A 23,138-nucleotide genomic window follows, 5' to 3' on the forward strand; every position below is an offset into this window, starting at 1 on the left:
TCACTTGGAAACTTTGTCCTGGAGCTCTGCCCTATATAGAATAGAAAACCTGTGCTGCACAGATCCTGGGAACGAGGAGGTGGACGTAGGTTTTAACACAAACACAATAGATGGGTGTAAAGTCAAGAGAAACAGGACAAAGACCAGAAAGACTGTTTGCTATTCTCCAGACTAGAGGCTGAACTATGGGACAAGGAAGGATTCTGAGTGGTGTGTGCCCAAGCAACAGGTTTCATGTGAAAAGAAGCATGCACTTAGCATGTGGGAGTACTGCACAGTGGTGCAGAGCAGAAAGCAGCTTGGAGCTGCTGCAGCTATTCCCAAGGAGGTACACTGGAACAGCTGAGTGCATTTAGAGGGCAGCTTGCATTGTGTCTTACATATCTGATTATTTTACACCATCAGGCAGAGCCTTAACAGCCTTTCCCATTTACCACCTACTGTTCCTCCTGTTAGCAAATCTTGCAGTACTTCTTGTCACTTGACCTGGAACGCTCTCACTCAATATGCTTATTTCCACAATTATAAAATACCAGTTCTCTTTTAAAAATGTTTTCCCTAAAACAAACTCATTAAGGCCACCAAGATTCAATTTAAGCAGCGCTGCAGCATCCCTGCACAACCAATTTGGAAAGCTGGCCTACTTGCTCTTGTTCTTCGAGACTTTTTTCCTTCTTCCCAGCCCTGCTCAGCTGGGTTTTCCTCAGCCTTGGAGGTGAAGCAGCTCCAAAGATTTCAGCTGGATCTCAGTTTTGTAGATCCTCACTCAACCTAAGGGAAGAGCCAGTTTCAAACCCTTGCAGGCAGCTGGAAGTTTCACCCAGATGCACAGAGATGGTCAAGCCAGGAACGTGCCTGCAGTCGCACAACCAGAGGAGGTGGGACCACTGCTGCTGCCAAGCCCAGATCAGAGATGTGCAGATTCCCCTCCAGACAAACAGCTCATTAGCCAGTGAGTACAGCTCTGAAGCTCGTGCTGCTGATTTCCATGAACAAGCATTAAGATAGCTTTGAAATGCTATAGATGATGCTACAAAATGCACAGTACAGATCCCCATGCTGCTGCCGAAATTAAAGGCTGCCTCATCCTCTGGAACATGATTGCTTCAGGAATTGTCAGTTGACTTCATTTTCATCTTGCTTATTCTGCTCCTTACTAAGTTTTCATATATGTATACACACACATACACACATATATATACAGGTTTAGATCCAAACAAATAGATGTGCACCCACACAAACCTTCCAAATAGCCTAAACTGCTTACAAAAGGCACTTGGAACTTTATTTTTCTGCCCACGCAGCCCACAAGTAGGTGATAAAAGAAGAGAGAACTGTTCCCTATTCCCTGCCGGAATGCAGCACCTCACTGCTCTGAATCAGTCCCAGTGCCTCTCCTCTCAAAAGGCCGATTTCAGTTCACACTGGTAAGCAAAAAACATCCAAATCCAATGCCTACACATTGACTGAGAGCAGAACCCACATTTGAGCAGCAGGCCAGGGCCGCACAGCCCTCTCAGCACCCAGCATTGCTTTGCATGCACTTCACATGGATGTAGGAAAGACCAGGGAAGCTTGAGTTTCACCTCCCACCGGGATTTAGCACCCAGCGCCTTAGAATGCTTTACAGAATACTGGCTAAAGTCTTGTCCAGAGAGCATCTTCTCAGAGCTGGGATTTCCATTTCAGAACAAGCAGTCCCTCATACAGCACATCCTGCTCCAAGCCCTTCCCCTCTGCAAGGCCTCAGCAGCAGCAGCAGATGCACCAGGAGCTGCAGGTGCAGAAACTCAAGAGGGGGCAAATGAATCACTGCACCTCCTGCATTCATCGCTGGCTGAAGAACTGAACACCAAAATGCAGACTGGGCTATTGAGAAGACAGTGGAAAACTAGAATTAGTGGTTTGCAGGTTGTGGATAACCATTGGAACAACAATGAAAGGATGGGCCTGGCAGCTGTTATTTGTTCCTTAGTGCCAGCTGTGCTGTAAGAGAAGAACACTCTGCCTCCCCCAGCTTACCAGCTAGAGAGTGCAGAAAAATAATAATCAGAGGAGACAACCACACAGCAGGAGCCCTCAGAGCAAGATGCAAATCCCTATCCTTGCATACTGCAAAGGTAATGGCATGATGTATACAGATTAGTGCTTGTGAGCCTCAGAATAAATGGATTTTCACAAGGGATTTAACTAATGAGTAAGTGAGACTCTTCTGGCAAAAGAGTTAATGCCTAAAAAGCAACCTAAAGCATTAAATTCCTTTTATTTCCTTCTGTATTAAGCTTTTAGTGTTCTGGTGCCTGCAGTAACAGCAGAGGTGGATCCCATCCTGCATGCAGCTCGCATTTCTCACTGTAGAATTGGCTTTTTTTGCTCAGTCTTCGCTGCATACAGTAAGGATGGTTTACCTGCACAGCACAACACACAAGACCTGCTCCACCACGGACAGGAGCTTCCCCCAGTCCACAGTCCCTGAGGCCATCTCTACCACTTCCACAGCAGCACTGAATGGACTACTGGGGGCTCACCAAGCTTTTCCTGTAACTCTGTCCTGGTTTCAGCTGGGACAGAGTTGATTTGCACCACAGTGTCTGGAATGATGCTATATTTTGGCTGCAGGAGAAAAACACTTCTGATAACACAGCTGTGTTTCAGTTGTTGCTGAGCAATGCTGCTCAGAGCAAAGAACATTTCAGCTTCTCATCCCGCCCTACCAGCGAGGGGCTGGGGGGCACATGGAGCTGGGAGGGGACAGAACCAGGGCAGGTGACCCAAACTGGCCAAAGGGACCTTCCCCACCATATGGCATCCTATGAAAAAACAATAAAACTGAGGGGAGTTGGCTGGGGGGCAGCAACTGCTCGGGAACAGGCTGGGCATCAGTTGGCAGGGGGTGAGCAATTGTGCTGAGCATCACTTGTTTTGTAAAAAAAAATAATAATAATAATATATATATATATAAAATCATTACTATTATTTCTTTCTTCATTTTCTGTCTTAGTAAATGGTTTTTATCTCAGTTTTTTTTTCTTTCTTTTTTCTCCTGATTATCATCCCATTGAGACAGCAGGCTCCCCAGGGCTCACATCTACTTTATGTAAAAACTTCTACAAGCTCACTTGTGAAGCCGAGAAACTGTAGTTCAAAATGGCTCTGTAGAGACATTTTAAATCTTTCTAAAATAAATGAATGTTGTGCAACTGAAGCGTGGTCAGTTCATGCCCTGAAGCACCAGCTGTCCAGCACCCCAGCTTCCCATTTGATCCCCACTGGTGGCCTGAAGGCCATTACCAGAGAGGAATTCTCCCCCTTCTGACAAGAAAGGGATAAGCATGAGGAGAACACGTATTTTCCAGAAGACATCGGATATATGCTGCAAAGTGAATTTTCATCAATCACTAATGAATAACATGAGGGAAAGACCTTCTAGTAGCACTGGCACAGAGCACAGAGCATCCAACGCTCAAGAAGGTGACTACATAACAGTTCTTCTTAAGACAAGGTAAATGCATGCAGAGCATCAGCTTGCAGCCTGAAGGAGGGCTGGTAGGAAAATCAATCAATCAAGCCCTTGACCTCATATCTAGGATGTGGGGAGGCTTCTTCAATCCTCTCTGTAACTCTCTGTTCATTCCAAGAGTGCCCAGAGGCTATTAGGGCCGTGAAAATGTGGGTTTAGTATGTCCTAACCAAAATCAATCAACACTGTTCCCCTCCCCGCTCCAACCTAAGAATTTGCAACAACTTGCTTACCTGTGCACATGACCTAGAGCTATGAGCAACCCGTATGAAACCTGCTGTGAAAGCAGACTGAAAATATTAAAAAAAATGAAAACCTGGGTGTCTAAATTATTTACCAAAATCTCTCTGTTGCACTAAGCTGTGGCACCCAGAGGACAAAAGGAGCAAGGACTGCTCTGTGTGCCTGCTGCACGTGGCCTGCACTGATGGATGGCTCCGAATCCCCACTGAGTGCACAGTAATTATGGGAAGGCAGCGTGTACCCACATTAATTGTGGCAGCCAGCAGAGCCAGAGTGATTCACTGCTGTTTGTGGAACTCTCATCGCTGGCAGAAAAGGAAAGCCTTGAGCCACACACAATATGAGGCTCTTTATATACGCTGTTGCTTTCAAATACATACATAAACAAAGTCCCTGTAAGGGTAAATGTCATCCATAGCTCTGCTCTTGATGTGAGCAAACCTATTTCATGAAGACATGCATGTTAATACTGAGCGTGTGTCAGCATCCAAACAGCGCTCTTAACTGTTTCAGAGAAGGTGGAAGAGATGGGTTTATATTAAAAATATTTACTGTATGCAGTAACACAGAGGTCTCCTGCAGTCTAGCAGTTATGTGACACACGTTTGGTCCTGTTGTAGGAAGAAAAGAACATTGGTCATTAAAAAACCCACCCTGCTTCTAGGTAAGCAGCTCAGATCAAATCAAACGAGCATGGGAAATGTGAAAGCAATAAAAGGAAAGCAGAGTACGCCATTCTCGATCTGCAGATTCAAGTTTTAAATTGTCTTTTGATTGATGATTCTTCTTTTTGTGTCTTTTTCTCACAACCAAGTGATTAAAAGCTGCGGAGGGGGGTTTCTGCAGGCAGATGCTGACATGATTCACTGCTGGAAGCAGCGTGGCTGCTGAGCACCACGCCGCAGCGCAGCGCCCACAGCAGGATGAGCATCATGGCTCTCAGCATCCTGCATCCCCTCCCAGCACATGCTCAGCCATGTCACAAGTGCAGCTCAACTCCAAATTTAGGCAGAAGAGTTCATTTCCAACACTTTCTACCAGTCTCAGCCTGCTACAGATCTCCCCAAGCCCTCACCCATGAATACACCCGTGCTGGAAGAACTTAAAAGAACAGTTATCCTGTGAAGCAGCTGCTGAAGTTTTACTTGCAAGTAAGATTTGCGCAGAAGGAACCGAGGCCCTTGTGATTTCTATTCATGGTGAGTCTTAGAAAAAGTCAATTTAAAACCCTGATCGTTAAGGAGCTCCCGTAATCATATGCATCACTCCGTATTAGCTGCAGAGAGCTGCATGACTCACTGGCTAGCAGAGGCAGTTCTGTTCAAAAAACAGGAAAAATTCTATCCAAAGAGAATTTCCCGAGATGTAGATTTACTTTAGAGAAAGCACTAATTCCAAACAAATCACTTCTATAATTTGTGCGGCTAACACAAGAACTTCCTTCTATGTCAAGATCTTTTAGATGTATACTCCTCTGGATTTCCTTCCTGGCTCACTCACAGTGCACCAATTCAGGATTCAAAAGAACCACATCTACCTTTATTTTTCCCCGAGTACATGTTGTACGTGTTGATGAGTTCAACAGTAGGCACACTGACCGCAATAACCTTAAAAGAAATATTAAAATGTCATTCCTCCAGGCACCTGTCCCCTGTATGGCCACTTTACTCTGTGACAGGATCCGTCTCTCGAGGGAGCAAACCCACACACTGACAGAACTAGCACATGTTTGAACAGGATCTGTAAGGTCTTCTTAGGTCAGAAAAGTGAAATGGAAAAGCAGAGATGATTGCAGCGTGCACCAAGGGGTCGGGCTGTCTCATAGAGTTCATTTCACAAAGATGGCAGTGCTAAAATGGGGAGGTTTTGCTCTAGGAAGAGCAGGCAGCTGGAATAGCAATTTAATGCAGGTGGTGGCAGGTCACAGCCCTGCTGGAGAGCAGCTCACCACTGCAAGGCCTGCTGCATTTGGAAAGAGCTCCATTTCCTTACAGACCTGGTGCAAATTGGAGCATTTAGCTCAAGGCTAAAATTGCTAAGTGGTCAGGCTGGAAAAGGCGACACTTCTAACCTTAGGACAGCTTAGACTGAGGTTCAATAGGAGTAACATCAGAGGTCTCATTCGAAAGGTTTTTTCTCACACTGGTGATTTTTAATGTAGCTGCAAGCTGAGAGATCTCCCACAAGAATTTCCATTCTGCTCTCACTTCCCCAAGGGCCATACTGAATAAAAGACACTTCCAGTGCTCTGCAGAACTTCTACTTTTTTCTTCTTAACAGCACGCAAGAGTGCAGCAGAGCACAGGGAGGGATGCAGCCATCTATCTCAAAGGATAGGACAAGGGAGAGCGCTGCAGAACAAGGAAGCCAAAATTAAAGCCTTGGGTTATTGTATACAACCAGAAGACAGAGGGCACATATTTCTGAGTAATTTGCTCCAACAAACGGTGCCGAATAGAGCCATGCAATAGCTGGGTGTTCAGAGTGAGACCAGCCATGCATTGCAGAGCAATGGGCACCATGCTGGAGCTGTGCTGTCAGCTACCACTGCCCATCCCCTTGTGTGACATCCTCATGGAATAGACACAAACACCAGAAAAGTGTAAAAAGCTGCAGTTTCCTCTTTTATAAACAGAAGTACTGTATTTTACATTACTATTTGCTCAAGCTCCGTGATTTCCACATAAAGGCAGTGTGCTTCCCATGGCTCGGAGAAGCTTCATTGGCATGAAGTACTCTTGATTAATATTTGTGAGACCAGTAATAAAAACTGCAAGAAGACATTACTGTTATTATTATTATTATTAATAATAATAATAATTATTATTATTAAGATTACTTCCTGCTGCTGAATTTTGGGTTCAAGTCTTTGTTTAAGCCTACACTTAAAAAAAAAAAAGAACAAAATACAAGAAATCTCCAAAATCTTTACAGTCATGTCAAGACTTGTAACTTCATATTGCACATTCTGCCTCCAAAGGCTACATTTGAGCTACCAGCTCCCTCCTGGTGCCACTTGGTATCAGCTTTTCAGAAATGCTCATGCCCAGTAAGCATCCAAAAGATGTTCAGCCTCCCTGGAGGGGCTGGCACAGAACCTGGCCTTGCAGTGGAAGAACGGCAGCCCAGCAAAGCCAAGCAGCTGCCTGCCGGGTGCCCCAGCAAGGAGGATTTTCTCCATTTTCTGCCTTCCCATTGGGCTTTCACAAACTCGGGGGTTACATTTAGCCCTCCCATAGCTCACTGTGGGTGCCTGATTGGTTACAGTGCAGTCAGGATGTTATTTTTCCAGTCTGCTTCTGTGAAGATGTTCCCTGAGCTGTTGTGTAGACGAGCTGCATGTTCTCTCACATTATGTTAACATGGAAATACATGGTCAAGCTTTCAACCAGAATTCAGTGTGAGAAACAGCAGACAGCAGCCTCAGGGCTCTCTGTGCCTTCCCAATGGCCTTGCTGCCTGTGCCTGTGCTGGCAGGGACCAGCTGGACCATGCTGGTGCTGGCTGCCTTCCCCAGCATGGGGGAGCAACTGCAGGCTGAGCTGCAGTCAGTTCTCAGGGACACTGGAACAGGACAAATCCCAGAAAACAATACCTGTGTGAATTCCAGTGCTCAGCACTAGGTGGGAATTCCAGCCAGCTAGCAGGCAGGCAGCTCAATGCAAGGGCTAGCTGCCAAAGCACCAGGTCTTTACCTATGCCCACGATGATTCATTGGAATTCTGCTGGCAAATGTACAAGGGAGCATCAATTCTGAAATTGCTGTACTGTTTATGAATGAGAAGTGCCACCTCGGGAAGAAGCCCTGCAGCTCCCACAGGGACACCTTATGGCAAGGACCTTGCATGCATCTTTTTACAGGGCTTTCTCTCATGGCTCATCCAGACTTACTCTTATCTATGTTAATTTGGTCTCTTCCAGTCTAATTGCAACTCTCTGTGTAAGTCTCATTAAGATCTTACCTTTGGTGGGATATTTATAGTCTCAGTGTCCCCATTTTGCTGGGAGCGAATACAGAAACTGGAGTGAGAAACACAGAGGTTTGGAATACAGACAAGAGAATAAAACACTGCAAATATTTGACTCCTGATTGCTGCTAGAGACACACAACACCAGGGAAATGATGGAATCCAACTGACCGAAGGGTTCTGCAGAGGAAAGAATGCACAAGGGAGAATTATCATGGAGATAAAAAGGCCAAACTGAAGTGTGAAAGGTTTCCAAGGCAGAAGCTCAGATTTCAGGCTTTGAAAAATTGTTTGTAATTACTGTGACACTGATGAAGTAATATAAAAGCCAATACAGAAGAGTTGTTACCCACAGGAGTGTTAGTCACAGGTTGAGCAGCCTGAAGAGCGTTTGGAAGAATACGCACGAATTTCAGTCCTACACAAATGAATATCCCCCTCAGCCTTCACACTGAAAACTGTTTTTTATTCACCTCTCCGCAGATGTAGCCTTAGATTTCACAGACCCACGCACTGAGCACAGATATCACCAAAGTAATTACGTAGATGATCCAACACTGCAGCCAACAGCCCAAAGAAAACACTCAGAGTAAGAATTTCTCTCCCGTGGATGCTCAGTAACAACCAACCTACTTCACTGGAATCTGAACTGATTCACAGAAAAAACACAAAGGCCAAAAATAAGTGGCTAAATTTGAAATGAATAATTGAAGCAGCTCCATTTCACCGTAACCATTTGGCTTGTAACAGTGTTCTGTTTCATCATGAGTACTTTGCCTTCTCATTTAATTTAAATCCAGATCTGTCAGGTGTGCATGGGAAGATAGAAGCTTCAACATATTTCCTTTCTTTTCTTTAGTGAAAAAGAGACTGAAATGAAAAATATGCAGATAGTACAAAGGAAACAAAATTTCTGGCACCAGCCAGAAACCACTCCAGCCCTGTAACAGCCAGCATCATTGGCCTCAGAAAGCACATGCAGCCCCTCTACTGCCTTTAAAACAGACAGATAGGTTATAATATACACCAAAAAGTATAGGCAAAAATATAGCACAGATATTAAACATCTTCTCTTAGTATAGTCCAATGAGCAGCAGTAAAAATTGAAGCTTATTAGGGTTAACTGAAGAGTTAGCATGAAACAGTAAAATTAAACTTCTCTATTACCAGAACATTACAGAAAAGGCTTTCCCTATAAAAAAAGGGGGAAAAAGTATGACCAGGAGCAGGGGACCACATGGCAGTGGTCAGACAGAGACACATGCATGGGTGAACAGGTTACAAATATTACTTAGGAAACAGAAATAGTTCTGCTGCAGGAAGCTGTGCTTTGAGTGGCTTTTCCTGAAGGTGCAAACTAACCAGTTAGCAGTGGCAGAGGTGGCAAGACTTGTAAGAACATGTAATCTCATTTGTTAGATTAGCTGAAATCAGGCTAAAATAGTAAAGGGAAGTGATGCGTTGGAGCATCCAGAGTTCATCTCATTTGCTGGTTACACTGACTGGCTTTATAAAACACAGAACTCCCCAAATATTGTCAGAGGCACTTCCACTGGGCTGTTGGCAGCGTTACCTTTTCAGAGGAGCCCTCTCAGCATCCTTTGGGACAATTCTGAGATTTTCCCTGCTCTTTCCCAAAATGACAGCATTTCTCTGTCACACAGCAACCCATCCCCTTTCCCCACTGAATCTAGTTCACAGCTCCAGTAGTAAGCCCAGCCAGCTTGCTTTCCAGAACACTCTTGCCTCACCTACTCAGTCGTGCCCCATCTGATGCCCACATGCCCTTCCCTTGAAGGCCTGTCCAAGATCACAGAACCCAAAGCCCTGATCATGACACCATCCATGCAGCCAATCATTCACCTGACTCGATCTTCTCCTTCTTCCTGGGTCCCAACAGCCAACTGGGGGGACATAGGAGAACACTGCTGGCACTCCTGAGACCTCCAGTGTCCTTCCAAGGGATGTAAAGTCTCTTTTAATGCTAGGCAGTTTCCTTGTCACAGCCTCCAGAGACCCAACTTGAATGAGTGGGTAGTAGCCACCCTGCTTTATCAGACCCAGAACCCTCTTCCTGATGTCTCTAACATGCACCCTTCACAGACAGCAGACCTTTCTGGAGAGATCATCCAGGTGGCAAATGGGGGCCTTGGAGCCTTCCAACAAGGAGCTCTGGGCAGCCTGGTCTGGTGGTTGGCAACCCTGCACGTAGCAGGGAGGTTAAAAGTAGATGATCATTGTGGTCCTTTTCAACTCAGGCCATTCCATGATTCTGAGATTCTATGAAGGAGTTTTCAATTGCTAAGACTTTGCCTTATTTAGGTGGTACTAGCTCTAATGTGGCTTCTTGGTTGGATCTGTTTATTGTGCTAGTTGCTTCCTGAGTCTTGACTTGACTGTTACCTCTCCTTTTCAGCCCCAGAACCTCACATCCATTGCTCAGAGGTAAATAAAAATAAATAATCCAAAATTCTGCCAGTGATGCCAGCCTCAGAGCCAGGGAACGATCAGATGCATCTGCCTTTTCCTTTCAATATAATTCCCTGGGAGGACAGAGCAAAACACTGCCTGTGCTCCTGAACTTCTTACCTCATCAAGGGGATGCAGCCCGCAGTGCGATTAGCGGAGTGCCCTCACCGACATGTTCAAGGCCTATCAATGTTATCGCCGTCTTTTCCACAGAAGTCTTTTGATAAACTTCTCCGTGAATATTCCAGGCATGATTGCTATAAGGGCCACATTTCCCCACTCAATTGTTCAGTTTCGTATCGTGATGAACAAGGAACTATCTAGGGATTTCTGGCAGCTTAGCGCTGTTCTAAACCATAGCTCTTGTAATTAGCTCCAAATGCTGTTTTCATGAAGCCGTATTGATGTATCCTAGAGTCCCCAGTTGTTTTCTCTATTTCGCCCATCATTTTAATTCCAGAGAACATTAATATATAAATAGCATTAAAATTGCAACAAGTGGCTGCCTGGATGTTACATCTTAGACAAGGGAAGGTGTATTTAAATGTTCCGTGCTTGAGGGTGCTCCGATTTCATATCCCACGGAACACAGTTGTAGTTTCTGCTCACTAACACTGGCTTTGCTCCACTGGTCTTACAGGGAGGGTGGCTTTGGATGGTGGAGCTCATGGCATGAACAGCCATCACATCTTGCACAGGTCAGCTTCTCCTGAAAGACTGCTGGTGGGCACGGTAATATGTTTGCAGTTTTGCACTTCTCAGTTCCAAACCTATGGCCCAATGCCTCTCGATAGGAGGATAGCACCAGATCAAACAAAACATAATTTGAAGGTGATTCTGGGACTGAAATACCTGCAAGTATGTATGGATACAAAAGCCTCCACAGTGAGCAAGGTGCCAGAGGAAGCTGTTGGCAGTATGAGTGACGCCTGACCATCATCATCATCATTCACGTTCATCTAGTGGGTTCCTCAGTCTAGCAACCCTAACAGGACAACCATATATTCTTTCTATAAATGCATACATTCATGTAAGCATACATTCATCTGTATCTTTCTATATCTATATCTATATATCTATATCTATATCTATATCTGTATCATCTATATATAAATGTAGGTATTTTCTGGACCACATTAGCCCAAAAAACTATTTTGCCCACAAGAGAGACCCTATGATTAATGAATTCTCACTTCAGTGTTTGCCTTAATTGCTACCCTGCTTGGTGACACCAGGCAGGAGCTGTGCTCTGTTCTGCAGTTGCCTGGAGTCACTGGAAAGTTGTTAGGCCACTTTAATTTGTAAGCTATTGATAAGCATTTAATGTTAATGAAATGTTGCTGCTGAGTAATTTTGGCAGATGAAACTCAGCTAGCTTCTTGTGCATCTCATCTGTTTAGTGCTATAAGTTTGTTCTTCTTTTCTTTACACTCTGAGAAGTCAAGTCTGGATAAAAAACTTCTGCATCTCACATAAAATTATTTGGAAGTTAGGCAAATTTCTCTTTAAATGCTTGCCTTTGTGTTTCACATAAAGCCCTGTCCCGGGGCATGCATCCCCAGCAGGATGGAAATACGAAGTGTAGGCTGCTCCTGGTGCCTGTGTGTGCCTAACACCCACACTGAAGGAGGCAAAGGCAGTGAACAGGGAGAGATTTTACACAACCCACGGGTGGGGAAGGGTTTGACGACACCGATGGATTAGTGGGATCCCAATTCCACTGTCCTCTGCACACTGAATTTAGAGCATGTGCATCTGCCCTGCACCACGACCAACATTCCAGCTGCTCACTGATTGCCATTACACACAATACCAAAACTGCAGAGGCCACCAGAAAGCACAGACAAGCTCAAAGGAGGGAAGTCTAAAACACAGTGTGCCCAGTGGTCCAGAGGGCTGAGCCCTGTGCCCGATGGGCCAGAAGCAGGCTGCAGTCCTGGCAGCTCCCAGCACACTGGGCTGGAGGAGGAGACTGTGGTTTTACTGTTCTTCATGTTGAAGGGATGTGCACAAAGCTGAGAAGGCGCACAAAAATCAAAGCTGTTCATCTCCTCAGATTCCTATTATATTCATCTAAATGCTAATATCGGAGTTACCACCTTTTCTGTTTGACTTGACTGTGAAATTGAAAGCAAGGCTTTCTGCAAGTTCTTGTTTGCTGTGTGTCTGAATGGCAGTTAACAAGTTATAATATTGCAAGGAAAGAAGTTAACAGCTATTTATTCTCCGCAGGAAAAATAAACAGAGACCATTAGGGTGAGAAAAAAAAAAAAAAAAAAGAAAATAAAGAGAGAGGAGGCACTGCCTTTGCATTCTTCTCAAATTTATTCCCTAATGGATTTCAGTAGACATTTGGTACCAATTTGTCAATACTTTACATTTATGGTTGGCTGATAAATATTAAGGCTTACCCAATGCCTGGCAACTATCAATTAACACTCAGAAGTTTGATTTACTTCATGTGCCTTAATTTGATCGTTGATGAGAAGCTTAACGTGAGCTGGCAATGAGTGCTCATCTGGGGCTGCATGGAAAGCAGTGTGGGCAGCAGGTCGGGAGGGGACTGTCCCTCTCTGCTCCCCTGTTGTGACCCCCAGGGCAGTGCTGTGATCAGCTTTGGGCTCCCAGCACAAGAAAGATGTGGAGCTGCTGGAGCAAGTCTAGAGGAGGCCATGAGGAGGCTCAGAGGTTAAAGCACTGCAAAGACAGGCTGAGGGAGCTGGGCTTGGGCAGCCTGGAGAAGAGAAGGCTCCAGGGCAGACCTCTTCGTGGCATTCCAGTACCTAGGAAGGCCTAAAAGAAAGCTGGGGAGGGACTCTTTACAAGGGTTTATAATGAGTCCTAGAATCACCAAGGTTGGAAATGACCACCAAGATCATCCAGTTCAACCGTCCACCTATCACCAGTATCTCCCACTAAACGATGTCCGTCAGTACAGCATTAAATGTTTCTTGACCACCTCCAAGGATGGTGATTCTACCACCTCCCTGGGCAGCCCTTCCCAGCACCTGACCATTCTTCCTGAGAAGAAATTTCTCCTAGTGTTCAACCTGAAACTCCCCTGGCACAACTTGAGGCCATTCCCTCTAGTCCTATTGCTAGTTGTGCAAGAGAGGGGGCCAACCATCACATCGCCACAACCTCCTTGCAGGCAGCTGTGGAGAGCTTGAAGAACTCCCCTGAACCTCCTCTTCTTCAGACTAAACAATCCCAGCTCATCAGCTGCTCCTCATAAGACTTGTGCTCCAGACTCCTCACAGTTTCCTGCCCTTCTCTGGACACGCTCCAGGTCCTCAATGTTTTTCTTGTAGTGAGGGGCCCAAAAATTGAACACAGTGCTCAAGGTGCAGCCTCACCAGAGGGTGCAGAGGGATGATCACTCCTTGCTCCTGCTGGCTGCACTATTTCTGACACAAGCCAGGATGCCATTGGCTTTTTTGGCCACCTGGGCACACTGCTGGTTCATGTTGAGCCAAACATCAACCAATACCCCCATGTCTGTTTCCTCTACAGAGTCTTCCAGCCAATGTGCTCCAAGCCTGTAGTGCTGCCTGGGGGTTGTTGTGTTGATCCCATGAATCCCTCTGCTGTTTTCTTCTAGACGTTACACTTTCTGAGATCTGAACCCCACTCTCTGACTAGAATGAACATTATTGTTCATTCAGCTCTTGCAACAGCACACACAGGGATGGATGCTTCAGCAACCTATTTGTATTCATTCAGATTGTCACAACCGAATTCTGCTTATGAGACAGCCTGAGGTACGTGATTGATGGTCCCATCCTTTAAAACATGATGAACTTTGTAAAATAAATCAATTGAAACTACTTTAGCAGAGAAAACAAGCATGGGTATTCTTAAAACAGGCTGCATGCTGTCATTTTATTATTTAATGTATCACAACTGGAAAAGCAATTTTGAAAAGTCTCTGTGATGAGCAGTACCTGGTAATAGCTACTCTATTTGCCAAACAAACTTCAAAGTAGCATCCACAGAATTAACTACAGGCAATAAGTAAAAGAACAGTAGATATGAGAGGACATATATCATGCAAATATAAATACGGGGCCTAAATCACACAGACACTCCACTATGTTGTGGAGTAAATCTTTGTAATAAAGCTACTTATGAAGCACAGACGGGGCTAGGAGCAGTCTGCTGGTACCACCGCCTGGTTCTGCCCTAGACAACCTCCTCCACTCCCTGTTTTAAGTTGAAGCTTTGTAGAAGTGAAAAAAAAAAATGTATCAGCTTTATAATAGTTATTTTTTTATTTTTTGGAAATTCAACCACAGCAACTCAGCTTTTTTTGCAGGTAAAACTATAATAACTCACCTGCTTTTTCTTTTACTGAAATATTTGGGCCATCACTTTGCTTGGCAACTCAGCCTTGTCCTTGCTGTCCCTTGGCACCCTGATACATGGTTGCCTACTAACGATGCCTCTCCAGAATTTATGCCAAGACATCAGGTTAATTGTTTATAGGAAGCTTTCATCCTGGCACCACTGGCTTTTGGGTGCTTAACGTGGCCCCACTTGTGTGCTGCTGATGGGGAGGACGTGGCTCTGGGCAGCCTGGTTTAGTGGTTGGTGACCCTGCCTAGATGATCTTTGGGGTCCTTTTCAACCCAAACCACTCTATGATTCTGTGACTTGTCTGCAGGTGATGGAAGATCAATTTGAAACCAGTGTCCCTGCTGGAAGACCCATAGCATAAGCAGGAACATCAATCATGCTTTTTATGTAGCTATTACAACTAAAGTGGAGGCCACAATACTAAAGGAGAAAACTTTCTCAATAAAACTAAGGATAAGCAAGGGCTGAAGCATTGCTGAGTCAGCTATTCAGAGCACACACCTTAAACTGTGTCCCGTTGGAACTGAGCACCACGCACTGCAGAGCTGCTCAGTGCCGGTGTCCCAGTGGTCTCCTCACTCCCCTCAGCCTCCAGAAAGGACTGCCTGGGGGATACCTCTGTGATTGCCACTCTGAGTACTCACACTTGCCATTATTTACAGCCCCAATTAGTCTAAAACCTAAAAGATTTTGCCATGGAATTGATTATTGCTGTTTTGAAGGCTGAGCAGGTAGCAGGTCTTGTGTCAACAACAGCTCTCATGTATATTCCTATTTCCCTCTTGATCTCTAGCTAATGTTTAAACATTGTTAACTATAAAATGAAAGAAAAAGAGAAAGGAATTTCCCTGAATGTCATTATCAAGTAATTTACTTTTCTGCTATGAAGTGATCGTATTGACTTTTCCTTTGTACCACAAGAGAATAAGGATAGAAGAAAAAAGAGTATCAAATGTTTTCAAAACCACAAAATATTATGTTGAAACTATGCGTGGAGTTAGAAAATTACAAATCTCTATCAGGAGGTTGTCACAGCTAGGAAAGCATTAAATGGGAAATAAAAGATCTATGGTACATAAAAATGTATGTAGAATTGAAACCAGTGAGAACTATTGTCCTTTGCCTCGTGCATGCAGAAAGAAGTAATTAGATCTTACAGAACCTGTGTTAGCTGGATATAATGTTTCTCTATTCCTTAGCTGTGCTTTCACACTAGCTCAGAAGGTGAGAGCAGTGATTTAGCATCACTTTCTGTCAGGAGAGAAAGTGACTGTTGGTGTGAGCTCAATATGTCAGCAGTGTGCCTGTTTCACCACTCCTCGAGACTTGGAGGAAGCACGTTATGCATTGGGGTCATTCTGATTGCAAGTGCGTTTTCTTCTAATTTGTTTCAGTCTATTTTCTGTTACATGCCAAGTCTCAGAATACCACTGGGTTCAATGAATGTCCAAAGAAACCTGGAGGTGTCAAGAGTGGGTGTTGCAGACAGTGTCCTAATCTGGAAAACACTCCGTCTGGACTCCCTACACCAAACTGTGTTTGTCTCTAAGTACAAACATCAGAGTCTATGAGCTCAGCACAGCAATGGAGCCATGGTGGATGGGAGCAGTCAGGTGCAACCCCTTGACCCCTGGACTGTGTTGCTGCCCTACAGAAGTTATCAGAAGGATTCAGTAAGGCCTTTGGCCCCTAGGAGGGACTGCAATCCAAAAGAGAAGTATTTCCTGGTCTTGGTGACTTGTTACCAGCACCACTGGCTGCACAGCAGATGAATTTCAAAGCAAAACCCACTCATTCTGCATGGAGAGGGATGGCCAAATATCATCTCACAGTGATGCTGGATCAAAAAAAATTATCTGCTCCAGGATGATTTCCCAGATGAATCTCTGAAATGGTCTCTTGCTCTTTTTCCCTGCATCAGGACTTGAGGAGCTGCAGTTTAGGATTTTCTCTGTGTCGAGGCACTGTCTGCAGCAGTAGCTGGCAAGGGGTGATGCAGCCAGCAGATGTGGGATGGCTGTGCTCTCAGGTCCCAGTGACAGACCACGTCTTTTTGTGCCACACAGAAAGGAGACAGGAAAGTGAAGTTTTGGTATCCACAGAAAGCCATGGAAATAATGACAGCGAAGGAATGCTGTGACTCTGAGCTCAGCATCGTGCAAAAGGAACGGGGCTAATTCTGATGTGCAGGGCAGTGCTGAGCACAGCTGGTTTGATGCTGTACTTGAAATTCCAGCAGCCGCTCTAAGAAGCAGATACAGGCACAACCCCTCTGCTCTAGCTGCACGTGCTTCTTTGCTTTCTTGTTTGCAGGCTCCTACCAAGTTTATATATATTTTTGAATCTCCTCTTTTTCTTTGGACTGAAAAAAAAAAAAAGCCAGACCAATACTTTGTGATAGAAAGCAATAAAACTGCAACAATATTATTGATAAATAAGGACATTTTTGTTAAAGAAATATCTGTGCTGTGCATTATCTAAGGGAACTTAAGGCAGGGAGCAGGGACAATGTTACACCAGGACCGATCTGATTTTCTTTTTTTCCCAGTGCATGAACAGTAGTGTGGTTTCCATGCAAACATTACAGATGGATCAAACACATAAAGCCAGAGAGGAACAACTCTGAGCACAGGCAGCAGAACCAGGGCCCAGTTCTGTGCTGTTTCCTTGCAAGAAGATTACAAGCAGAACACAGCCCCATTCCTCCAGGCACAGCCCTTTGCCAGCAGAGCAGCACGAGCACTGCAGCGCACTGGGCAGCTCAGAGCAGAATTTGGGTCTGTGACCACCTCTCACAGCCTTGTATACCTGCAGGGCACCAAGCAGCGTGCTGCAAGGTGCTGAGCTGTGCCACTCCATCCGAGAGTACTGGCAGTGCCATCTGGCAGCAGCTCGTGCCTCCCTGATTCTCTGCAGTTATAAATGGATCAGAGACCTGTCAGGCTGCCAAGTGAACCATCATTATCATTCACAATATCATTTAGCACATACTCCACATGGCAGTCAATTGCTTGCGTTATAATCACCTCGTAAAACTGTGACTCCATAGATATAATATCCCTGCGAGACAGTCTTTACCTGTTACATTAAACTTACAGATATTTAAAATGTCAGAAGATCTTTCATCTGAATCACACTGCTGTCTAACACAGTCAGTCAGCCAGCTCTGGAAGCAGGTTCTTGTTTCTCAAGAAGGAGGCAGGAGGAAGATGCTTTCCTGCATTTATACACAGATGTCTGATTTGTCTTCAGATGGGAGAAACCAACCATGCTGCGTGCAACTCTGAGTCCTTCTGTTATTACACAGCTACCTCTGAGAGACCTAGTGAAGACCAAGCAGCCTGTTGAGGTGCAAGGCCTTCTCTTCTATGTTGTCTTCACTTTTGGTATTGACAATCTTCATTTTAAAGTGAGATCATTCTAAAAAGGGATAAATTGTTGGCAGTTTTGTTTTTAGTGTTTCTCACTGTTAGCATTTAGAGCATCGGAACTAGCACAGTGACAGAGCAGAAGAGCCTGGTTCATCGTGCTATACACCACCCAGGGAAGACAAAGCTGCTGCTGTTCCCTTGTGCCTGCTGGCACAGTAATGCCACAAGCTGTGCTCCAGCATTCACTGGTGTGGGCTAACTGCTCTCACAGCCCTTGGGCACAGTGCAGCCCCTGCAGGATCGTCCCTTTGCCCTTGGCACTGGATCCCCTTCCAAGTTACTCACCGTGTTCTGATGGGGATCACTATTTACAGAATGGCTCCTCTCATCAAACCTACACAGAAGCTGCAAACTTTGCTTGTCCACTTTTGGAGCTTTTATCACACCAGTGACCAAGCTCAGTGTCAGCTGTAAATATAAGCTTGAAGGTCAGTGCCACAGTGCAGAAAGAGCTGGCACTCAATGTCACAAGATCCCAGTACCACTGTGTTGATGCAGAGAAGATGCTCCAAGGAGCAAGACACAGTGGCTCAGCAGCAGTGCTCATACTGATGAGTTCCACTCTCACCCCTGAGCAGCACTGTGGGCAGCAGGTGATGTGTGGCACCTCACAAAGCCTGGCACCCAGCTCTTGTCCACTTTCTCTTCCCAATGCCCACAAATGCTTAATCAAGTTAAACAACTCAGCCAGGCATCTCCAGATCACTTCACAGGGATTTCTGTGCATCTTATCATGAAAAACATTTTACATTGACCATAACATGGCTGTGACAATACAGCATTATAAATCTAGTCAAGGAAAAGTATTTCCACGAGGAGTCTCAGTCAGAGAGATGGAAGCTGCAATTTCACTGCACTTACAGAAAGAAATAGAATTACTTACATTTTGCACATCAATAGGAAATTCCAATCATGAACAACAGAACTCCCATAGCTCAGCTATGGTCTCAGCTCCAGTTCTCCACTGAGCGCAGCACCTCAGAGAAACAGGAGCTAACAGACAGATATACTCCTACTCATCTAAGTCTGTAAGTATTAATGCTACTGAAGTCCCTGGTAGAGTCTTTGTTTAAATCATTATTTAAGGGGGAAACATTTCTCCCAGGGGACAGAGACTGGAGCCAGCACTCCAGCCACTTTCTGGTAGAAGTGTTTTCTTTGTCTCCTGCATCGTTAAGCAAGGGAAATCAATGTTTAACTGCTTTCAATAAGTTTTGTATTGGCTATGGAGAAGCCATTGTGAGCTTAAATAATTAGCATCTACTGCTATTCTGGCTGGTAAGCTCTATCTCCAAAATAGTGATAGGACTAGAGGGAATGGCCTCAAGTTGCACCAGGGGAGGACATTAGGAAGAATTTCTTCTTGGCAAGAGTGGTAAAACATTGGCACAAGCTGCCCAGGGAGGTGGTGGAGTCATCATCCCTGGAGGTGTTTAAAGGAAGAGCAGATGTAGCACTTAGAGACACGGTTTAGTATTTAGTGTGGCAGTCTTGCTGGTAGGTGGATGGTTGGACTGGATGATCACAGAGGTCTTTTCCAACCTTAATGATTCTATGATGATTCAGAGAAATGAAGTGCGGGGGGGCTATCCCAGCACAGAGCAAAGCTCCATGCATGAGGCTGCCTGAGCCCAGCTGCCGGAGATGCATTGAGCTGCTGAGCCTCCCCTTGGGACAACCTGGGCCCTCACTCATGGCATCAAGATGCAAAGATCATATTTCCAGCAACAACTCATCCAGAGAAGTGAAACCCACCTGAAGCCTCTTTAGGCTTTGTGCTGAAGAGCAGCCTGCACACCTCTGTAAGTGGTTGATGCCTTTTGTACCCTCTTATCCTCGATAAGCTCAGTTTTGACAGTGCCAAGCCTTAGATCAGCAAAATGTTAAGCACAACAGTAGATCACATCCCTGAGCCATCTCCATATGCTCAAGGATGCAAATCACATCCATAAATACCCAAATTTATCCAGGAAGCCCTCATAAAAACAGAGGAGAGTCTGACCCTGCCAGGTTACTTCTTGCAGATGGTTCCACTAACCTGAAGCACTTGCTCCTTGTCTTGTTATTAACCACTAAAACACTTAACTCACTTTAGATCTTCAACGTTTAGCCTAAGCCTCTGAATATACAACCAGAGAGGATACAACCCCCAGACACTCTGCAGATGAAGCAGAGGGTGCCATGCCCAAATCTCCATCTGCTTGAGATGTGAGGACATCCTCCATCTGTTGGCATGAGTCCCTCTTCAGCTAATTGTCATTCCCCAACTCAGTAGGCATTGGATCCTTAAATCCAAGTGTTGCCCTCCTTGTCTCAGTAAAGGCATGACCTGCAGCACGTCGTGGACCCCCGAGGACCTCAATCCCTGCATTCTGTGCTGTTGGCACCGCTTCAGAGACCACTAAAGCAGGCCAAGATGCTCCTTCCCTAAGATGAAATCTGACACAAATAGCTAGCTGGGTCTTTGTCAGCAGCTCCTCGCTTCCTTCTGCCCAGGGGCAAAGCCACAAATAAGGTCAGTGCTCTCAGGAAATGTGACAGTTATTATTCAGTAACTGAATTATAGGCTCATTCTTGAAAAGGAATAACAGTGGGAGAGAAGGGAAGGGAAGGGAAGGGAAGGGAAGGGAAGGGAAGGGAAGGGAAGGGAAGGGAAGGGAAGGGAAGGGAAGGGAAGGGAAGGGAAGGGAAGGGAAGGGAAGGGAAGGGAAGGGAAGGGAAGGGAAGGGAAGGGAAGGGAAGGGAAGGGAAGGGAAGGGAAGGGAAGGGAAGGGAAGGGAAGGGAAGGGAAGGGAAGGGAAGGGAAGGGAAGGGAAGGGAAGGGAAGGGAAGGGAAGGGAAGGGAAGGGAAGGGAAGGGAAGGGAAGGGAAGGGAAGGGAAGGGAAGGGAAGGGAAGGTGGTGCTTTGCTTCACAAGAGTGATAGGAAACATTGGTGAGCACTTTGTACTTCGGCAGCTTTCTCTCCTTTCGGTGTTACTGCTTTCAATGTTTAGAAGTGTTTGTGATGCACAGAACATGTGACAGCAGGCGCATTAAAAATGCATTTCACTGTCACACTGCATCTCCACAACATGCAGGAGGTGTGGGATATGGGGACTGGCAGGAGGGCTGCATCCGCGTGCTCTGCCTTATGTCCAATTAAAACCCAAGCTCATGGCTTCTACAGCATCTTCAGTATAGGTTAAGCTGTTTGGAGAGAAATGGTCCATGCTAAAACTCTTATTATCCGTAGAAGGAAATCATCCAGCATAATGAAATGGATAGAAAAATTCCTTATGCACAGAAAATGATCATTGCTTTAGATCAGGGAATAGCAACAGATCTAAAGCTGAAGATATTGTTAGCTGTGATCATTACAGAGAGACAGTCTAATAAGGCACTGCAGACAACAATGACGAGGCACAAACTCTTCAACTAAACAGATTCATTTAAACAAAACAGCTTGACAGAGAAATTAGGAAATTAGAGGTGTAGGTAAGAGATGAGGAGCACTGCCCTACCGCCGCATGCTAATTATCATCTTGGAATTGCACTGAATTAAATGACAACAAACAACACTTTTTTTTCCCCATTAAAAGACAGTACTCTTTGAAAATCAGAGGCTTTCCAATAGTTAGTTAAGATGTGTTTCTCTTGTTATGCGGTTTTCTCCCTCCCCATTCATTTTGCAGTTTTCTTGTAGGTCTCCACTTTTGGGCATTCTTTTTTCTCTTTTATAATTGCTTTTGGAAACAGCCCAGCCTGATGCAAGATCTGCAACTTCCTCCATGCAAGCGCAAAGATTCATGTAGGACTGTGCATTGACACACCAACAAAAAAGGGGAAAAAAAGAAGGAAGAATCACACCAATTTCCCAAAAGGCAGGCTGGCGGGAAGCACTGCCTTCTGCCCCAGGTCTTACCATGGTCAGGGCCCTGTGACCCAGCCAGCCCCTTGCTGAGCCCAGTGCATGCACTCAAGCAGGTGCTCAGTGAGGACTGCAGTCTGTGCATCCTTGCTGCCCTTCTGGAAAAAGGTGTGGGCAGGGATGTGCCTGCCTGAAGTCAGGGCTGGGTGCCCCTTCCCCCTTTGGGGCAGGGCTCTCCCCTCCAGCTGCCAATTTCTACCAGTTTACCAAGTGCATTTTCAATCCCCTCCATGTTCAGTGAAATGCATGAAGTGGCATCTTTTACCTCAGGAACCCCTCTGACTGCGCTGTGTTCTTCAGATGGCAAAGCTACTGAAAAAACAAAGCGATGCCTGAGTCACTCAGCAGCATTTTGAAGTGCCAGGAGCCCTTCAGAGCATTACGAAGCACTTTTTCCCTGGGCTGTGCCTTTCCCATCTCCTCAGCCTCCACAACCACTGAGTTCTCATGGAAGAAGGTGGCCACGGGGCACCCCCAGGATGCAGAAACCTGGTCCTGTAGAGCCAGGAGTCACAGCCACTTCCATTCACAGCAGTTTGCACTGCCTCCGGATCTACATTTCAATTCCTGTGAATAATGTTGAAGAGCTTCCAGTGGAAACAGAATTATTGATAGTAACAGTAAAATCAGTTTCTCTACAGAAGTCAGAGACAGCATATAGTCTATCAGGCGCATTTAGGCTGCCGCAGAGATTAAAACATTTTTGTTAGAAACAGCACTAAGAGCATTACAGAGTTGGAAACGGCACCCTGAACTGATCTGTCATGATAAGAAGAATGTTTTCTTCTTCCTGTTTGCCTTTGTAAACTATATGAACACAGTGGCAGAGCTCCTGAGGCAGGCATGGAGCTGACAGCCACGCTCAGCATGTGCTCTGTTCCTCATGCTCTGGGCAGGGGGACTCACAGACCCGACAAGCTTCTCCTCTCCAGGAAGAAGCAAGCATGCTGCCACGTAGTCACAGTCCAAGACAAATTCCAATAATAAAAAAGTCACAACATTGGAAGAGAACTGCCACGTTGCTCACAGGGGAGATAAATCGGACACGAGCAGCAGGGGCGTAAATCAATGCGATGGGTTTGATAGATGGATTGCAGACAGCAAGTCCTGAGTCACAATGCAGAGCCAAATGTAGCACAGAGGTCAGGACAAAATAAGCAAAACAACTTGGGAACTTACATTGGTTGTTCTTTATATTTACAGGCTGGAATCATTTAACTGCATTTTCCTGAGGGACTGTAG

General features: G+C 45.4%; 1 protein-coding gene across 4 annotated transcripts in view; it reads right to left on the reverse strand.

The window, feature by feature from the left end:
- KCNIP1 (potassium voltage-gated channel interacting protein 1) overlaps positions 1-23,138 on the reverse strand; it is a gene marked incomplete at both ends in the record, with an annotated part of 307,273 nt that overhangs the window by 119,293 nt on the left and 164,842 nt on the right. The window lies entirely within an intron of this gene.

The sequence above is a fragment of the Tetrao urogallus genome (assembly GCF_951394365.1).
Source record: "Tetrao urogallus genome assembly, chromosome: 14".
NCBI lineage: Eukaryota > Metazoa > Chordata > Aves > Galliformes > Phasianidae > Tetrao > Tetrao urogallus.